General features: G+C 40.3%; 1 long non-coding RNA gene across 9 annotated transcripts in view; it reads left to right on the top strand.

The window, feature by feature from the left end:
- Positions 1-7,324, top strand: part of LOC141098481 (uncharacterized) — an 86,311-nt gene that overhangs the window by 54,159 nt on the left and 24,828 nt on the right. For 4 of the 9 annotated variants that reach the window (XR_012234254.1, XR_012234253.1, XR_012234252.1 and 1 more), the window contains 4 exons: positions 2,123-2,201; positions 2,386-3,377; positions 5,718-5,771; positions 7,241-7,319. This is a non-coding gene — a long non-coding RNA (uncharacterized lncRNA). Of the gene's footprint in view, positions 1-133; positions 1,808-2,122; positions 2,202-2,385; positions 3,378-5,717; positions 5,772-6,878; positions 6,938-7,240; positions 7,320-7,324 lie in introns of those variants that run through there. The other 5 variants (XR_012234259.1, XR_012234256.1, XR_012234260.1 and 2 more) reach the window with 4 other exon arrangements.

The following is a 7,324-nucleotide window of genomic DNA, read 5'->3' on the forward strand; positions in this document are numbered from 1 at the left end:
GATGGATAATGCCTAGATTCAAATCTATCAGACATTTCTTGTAATCTGAGGTCTCTAGTCGAAGGATCTGATACAATCCTGGTAATCCTTTTAAACTGTGATCGTGGGAGACTATTACGGGTGGACCTTGGATGACAACTGTCATACAGAAGGAGATTACTGCAATCGGTGGGTTTAGTGTAAAGATCGGATGACAGTGTTCCTTGTGCATCTTTTTTGACCCTAGTATCCAAAAAACTGATTGATTCCAGGTTGTGGGACATTGTAAATTTCAGCTCATGCCTGGCATTGTTGATGGTATCATAGCATTTAGAAAGGCTAGTTGAGTCCCCACCCCATATGCAAAAAATATCATCAATGTAGCGAAGCCACACTGTGGCAAATTCCTGGAAAAGTGGATTGGCGTAAATGTAGTCTCGTTCAAACTTATCCATGTAAAGATTTGCGTACGCGGGGGCTACATTAGAGCCCATCGCGGTGCCGCATGTCTGGATGAAAAAATCATCCTGGAATCGGAAGAAGTTTTCCCGTAAGACTATATTTAGAAGGTCCAAACACAAAGCCTGTGTGTCCGGTGCAGTATTAGCTTCCATGAGAGTTAGTCTGACTGCCTCTATACCTTTATCATGTGTTATTGATGTGTATAGACTGTTGACATCAAAGGTGCAGAGAATGCTGCTGGGTGAAACGGAATTAATGGAACGAATCTTATTCAGGAAATCGCCTGTGTCCAAAATAAAAGATTTAGTGGTGTGAGTAAATGGAGTTAATATTTTCTCTAGAAAAATGGATAAAGGATTGAGGATGGAGTCCGTGGAAGCTACTATTGGACGTCCAGGAGGGTTGTGTAGGTTTTTGTGGATTTTGGGGAGGGTGTAGAGTACCGGGGTTTCTTCTTTTCTTTTTTTCTTTTTTTTTCCCCCCCTTGTTCCTTTTTCTCTTTATTTTTTATTTTCTTATTTTTTATTTTTTACTTTTTATTTTTTATTTGTTTTTATTTTTTATTTTCTACTATTCTCATTTTATATCTTTATTTTTCCCTTTATTATTTTTCCTTCTTTATTTTTCCTTTTTTCTAATCTTCATAATTCATTTGATTTGAGTTCATAACCTTCTCCATTCTCTCCCCTAGGTCTGACATCACTCTTTTCATTTCTTTTATTTTTTATGTTTGTTTGTTTGGACTCCTACGCAATTCAAATGCTGTATATTTACATGTATGATTTGCAATAATACTGTTCGTTTATATTTGTTTCCATATGTTAATTGCCCAGTCTCTTTATATATAGCACACTGCACCTCCCCCCCTGATGCGTGTGTCCCACTCAGAGCTACAGCAGTCTCTGCATGGCCTCATTAGGTTTTCTTTGATTGCGCTCTACTGCGCATGTGTGAACAGCCAGCGCCATCTTTTTGGTGGGGATCAATGTGAGACACTACGGCCGTGCTCCAATGCACACGCCCCGGCGTCTGATGTCACTTCCGGTCACATGACCGGACCAGACAGGATAAAAAGCACAGCCTGTGATCCAGCGCTCACTCACTGCTCTGGCACCATTGTGCAGACTTCACACTCCACTGAGCCACCAATAATAGTAAGTACTGTCCCATTGGGACCACTGCTGTACCACCAACCTTACCATGGTCCCTACCCAGGACCACCGCTGCATCACCAACTTTTGTATGGTCCCAATCCAGGACCACCAATCCTGCCACATCTCTAATGTACCCCCTTTTTCTTTGTTTAGCAGTGGCATATTTACCAGTCCACCACCTCTTCAAGGAACAGGATTTAGCGGCAACTTTGGTATATTTCTTTGTTTTCCCTAAATAGAATACAGCTTTTGTCTGGACAGCTAGATACCTGGGCATATTTTTACAGTCCCTCACTGTCTTTTTTGTATACAACTAGCTACGCCACTTATGCTGGTTAATCTGTTTTATCCATCTGTCCTCCAGACACCAAGTTCAGTACTTGATCTATCTTCATTCTTTACTCTTTATTTTTTTATTTTTATTTTTTTTATTCCTATTTTTTATTTTTCATTTTTTATTTTTATTTTTGTCTTTTTTTCTTTATTTATGTCACCCTAACGATATGTTCATCTATCCCTACTTACAGAATATGCTATCAACTCATTTATGCCTAGCAGTGACACTATCGATTTGGTGAAAACAGACCCTACATTCAATTGAAAAGGGTATGACCACGCTCCTTCATGTTTCTTATCTACCGCGTTATCTCTCAGTTTCACGTGTTTGATGTCTCCACATCTTTCTAAATAATTCTAGTGCTTATATTCCATGCTCTCTGGATACTATGTGTATATATTTTGTATAAAGTTTACAATTTTTTGATATTTTTATGTATGTATTTTATTACAGCGACTTTGTGATAAAGGCCGATGTGGCCGAAACGTCGTTTGATGTCGCTTCCTCACTGTCAAGCAATAAATTTACTTCACATTAAGTACAATCAGCGTGTGCAGTGACTATACATTGTTTATGCGATTCTGGGACTATCCGTTCCTTCTCACTGGCACCGCGAACTCGAACCCTCTGGCCGAGTGCTAACCATCTGTATTACCTAGTATCAGTTTTCTTTGGTTATTAGCACCGACCCAGTATCCATGACGTCTGAAACATTTATGTACGACGATGCACTAGGATCAACAATTTTATCTAAAATCAGATCTGGCTCAGATTTTCTTCACGTTCCCAGTAGGGACATCAAGACGAGAGACTGGGAGAAAGAAAAGAAAAGACTCATAGCTTATGATCTACACTGCGCCACGTTGGGCGAATACCATCAACAAGGGAAGATACCCCGCGGGCTTCGTAGCCACTTGAGACCTACTCTTTTCTCTGACAACGCTAAGTACTGTGCCACTTTTCAGAGAATTCTGAATAAATGCTCATTCGATATAATTCTATTAACAATTGAATACCTTCAAGAAGCCATAACTGATGCCGAAGCAAAAATCTCTACTATAGAGACCCAATTAACTTCAACTTTGAGTAATACTGAGTTTAGTACTCTCAAAAATAAAGTTGATACTGTTTTATTAACACATCGAAAAACTCTAGAATGGAAGAGGTCTAAATTTCAACGTGACACAGAAGACTACCTGAATAACAGAGTGTACAGATGGGAAGATCCAGCACCAAGACACTACCGTTCCAGACCCCGCCGCCACCAAGGGGGATACACAGCCTCCGGGGGATCCTCTCCAGTTGGCGGTTCTTCACCAGGATCCGGGAGCGACACTGGCAGCACCTCTCTTTCCAGAGTTCCTTTTTTAGGTCAAAACGCACGCCAACAAGGCGGTCGAGGAGGAGGGGAACAAAATCGCCAGATGACTCTTCGGTCGCAACAGGTAGGAGTCCAAACTTAATTGTAAATATCTCTGATTACTCCCTTTCTCCTTTAGAATTTAAAGTGCTAAACCTAGGACTCTCATTCTGTCCAACACCAAGATAGGATGCTTTCCAATTAGAGAAAGACCTACAACAATTTTACCGCAACATTAGATTAAAGGTACATTTTGACGATTCTTCAACAAGGGTAGCCAACAGCATAGCTCCAGATTCCAATTGGGTCATTAGCCCCTCGATTACAATTGACACCTTAGGACTACACAACCCAAGTAGCTTTATGCCTCCCAAAACCAATCATGCAGTTGAGACTTCTATAGACCTTCTTGACAGGGATATTAAACAGACCATCCATGACCAACGATTGGGCCTACTTCCCGTCCGCCATAATTTATCACCTGTTGAAAAACAAGCTATCTCATCCTTGAGGGACAATCCAAACATCATTATAAAACCGGCAGACAAAGGAGGAGCAATCGTTGTCATGAACAAGAATCAATACGTGACCGAAATTCAGAGACAACTCTCTGATACCAACACATACAGGAAAGTTCATACTGACCCGACATTCCAAATACGTAGGAAAATAGACCAAATTCTTGACAAACATATGCAGCTTAAGACCATAGATGCAAAGACTAGAACATTTCTGACAAACCAACATCCCATAACCCCGGTACTCTACACCCTCCCCAAAATCCACAAAAACCTACACAACCCTCCTGGACGTCCAATAGTAGCTTCCACGGACTCCATCCTCAATCCTTTATCCATTTTCTAGAGAAAATATTAACTCCATTTACTCACACCACTAAATCTTTTATTTTGGACACAAGCGATTTCCTGAATAAGATTCGTTCCATTAATTCCATTTCACCCAGCAGCATTCTCTGCACCTTTGATGTCAACAGTCTATACACATCAATAACACATGATAAAGGTATAGAGGCAGTCAGACTAACTCTCATGGAAGCTAATACTGCACCGGACACACAGGCTTTGTGTTTGGACCTTCTAAATATAGTCTTACGGGAAAACTTCTTCCGATTCCAGGATGATTTTTTCATCCAGACATGCGGCACCGCGATGGGCTCTAATGTAGCCCCCGCGTACGCAAATCTTTACATGGATAAGTTTGAACGAGACTACATTTACCCCAATCCACTTTTCCAGGAATTTGCCACAGTGTGGCTTCGCTACATTGATGATATTTTTTGCATATGGGGTGGGGACTCAACTAGCCTTTCTAAATTCTATGATACCATCAACAATGCCAGGCATGAGCTGAAATTTACAATGTCCCACAACCTGGAATCAATCAGTTTTTTGGATACTAGGGTCAAAAAAGATGCACAAGGAACACTGTCATCCGATCTTTACACTAAACCCACCGATTGCAATAATCTCCTTCTGTATGACAGTTGTCATCCAAGGTCCACCCGTAATAGTCTCCCAAGATCACAGTTTAAAAGGATTACCAGGATTGTATCAGATCCTTCGACTAGAGACCTCAGATTACAAGAAATGTCTGATAGATTTGAATCTAGGCATTATCCATCTACACTTCTGGCTTCTGAGATGACTAAAGCACGGATTGACCCCGACACCACCAGAACCACAACAATCAAACCACCCAGACTCCCATTCGTCCATGGTCACCACCCGTCCATGCAAAGAATACATAATCTCATCCACAAACATTGGCCTCTATTGACCAGATCCTATCCTGGGATTAACCTCTTTAAATCCCCACCATTGATGTGCCTGAGGAGACCTCAAAATCTTAAGGACAAGCTTGTCCGGGCTGACCTGGGTACCTCCAGTCACATCAATACACATACTCTAACAGGACAAAAGAGAACTGGTACATTCCCTTGCCTAAACTGCATGAGCTGTTCCAATATCATCAAAGGCAGTGAGATAGTCCACCCACGTTCTGGCAAATCCTATCCAATTAGGGATTACTTCACTTGTGAAACTAACTTCGTTGTTTACATCATCAAATGTCCATGTGGTTTATTGTACGTGGGTGAAACCACCCAGGCAATCAGGGACAGAATATCCAGTCACAAGTCTACGATTAGATGTGGGAAAACATGGCTCCCACTTCCTGCCCATTTCAAGGAAGCCCGACACAACGTATCACAACTACGGTTCCAAATTATTGAAAAAGTCCCTAGACCCAAAAGAGGTGGGAACCATGTTCGCCTTTTAAAGCAACGGGAGACATTCTGGATCTACACACTAGACACCTTACATCCGAGGGGTCTCAATCGAGAAATCGATTGGCTAATCTAATAATTTTTATAAAAATTCCTTTTTTTCTCTTCCTCTTTCCCTAGACCCATTGATTGGTTGCCTTCTTGATTCTCCCCTTTTTACATCTAACCCAAGCGGTAAGATAATGAAACATAATGTGTTTTTGTTTTTTCTTTTTTCTTTTTTGTTTGTTTTTTCTTTTTCAAGTTTGCAAAAAAGTTTTCCACAACCCCCCCCTCCCCCCTTTTTTTTCCCTTCCTCTGTTTGAAGGCATTTTGCCGTACAATTTATTTTCACCTTTTCTTTACAAATTTGGTCTTTTTATTTACTTTTCAAAAACAATTTTTTTCCCCTTATATTTTGTTCCTTGCAGGCTTTTTTTTCCCCCCCTTTTTTTTCCTTTTTTTCTTTTCTTTTTTTCTTTTTTTCTTTTTTTTCCCCCCCTTGTTCCTTTTTCTCTTTATTTTTTATTTTTTTATTTTTTATTTTTATTTTTTATTTTCTACTATTCTCATTTTATATCTTTATTTTTCCCTTTATTATTTTTCCTTCTTTATTTTTCCTTTTTTCTAATCTTCATAATTCATTTGATTTGAGTTCATAACCTTCTCCATTCTCTCCCCTAGGTCTGACATCACTCTTTTCATTTCTTTTATTTTTTATGTTTGTTTAAGTTTGGACTCCTACGCAATTCAAATGCTGTATATTTACATGTATGATTTGCAATAATACTGTTCGTTTATATTTGTTTCCATATGTTAATTGCCCAGTCTCTTTATATATAGCACACTGCACCTCCCCCCCTGATGCGTGTGTCCCACTCAGAGCTACAGCAGTCTCTGCATGGCCTCATTAGGTTTTCTTTGATTGCGCTCTACTGCGCATGTGTGAACAGCCAGCGCCATCTTTTTGGTGGGGATCAATGTGAGACACTACGGCCGTGCTCCAATGCACACGCCCCGGCGTCTGATGTCACTTCCGGTCACATGACCGGACCAGACAGGATAAAAAGCACAGCCTGTGATCCAGCGCTCACTCACTGCTCTGGCACCATTGTGCAGACTTCACACTCCACTGAGCCACCAATAATAGTAAGTACTGTCCCATTGGGACCACTGCTGTACCACCAACCTTACCATGGTCCCTACCCAGGACCACCGCTGCATCACCAACTTTTGTATGGTCCCAATCCAGGACCACCAATCCTGCCACATCTCTAATGTACCCCCTTTTTCTTTGTTTAGCAGTGGCATATTTACCAGTCCACCACCTCTTCAAGGAACAGGATTTAGCGGCAACTTTGGTATATTTCTTTGTTTTCCCTAAATAGAATACAGCTTTTGTCTGGACAGCTAGATACCTGGGCATATTTTTACAGTCCCTCACTGTCTTTTTTGTATACAACTAGCTACGCCACTTATGCTGGTTAATCTGTTTTATCCATCTGTCCTCCAGACACCCAGTTCAGTACTTGATCTATCTTCATTCTTTACTCTTTATTTTTTTTTTATTCCTATTTTTTATTTTTCATTTTTTATTTTTATTTTTGTCTTTTTTTCTTTATTTATGTCACCCTAACGATATGTTCATCTATCCCTACTTACAGAATATGCTATCAACTCATTTATGCCTAGCAGTGACACTATCGATTTGGTGAAAACAGACCCTACATTCAATTGAAAAGGGTATG

Source organism: Dendrobates tinctorius, unplaced genomic scaffold, assembly GCF_039654945.1.
Source record: "Dendrobates tinctorius isolate UK_male_01 unplaced genomic scaffold, ASM3965494v1 ptg000092l, whole genome shotgun sequence".
NCBI classification, from domain to species: Eukaryota; Metazoa; Chordata; class Amphibia; order Anura; family Dendrobatidae; genus Dendrobates; species Dendrobates tinctorius.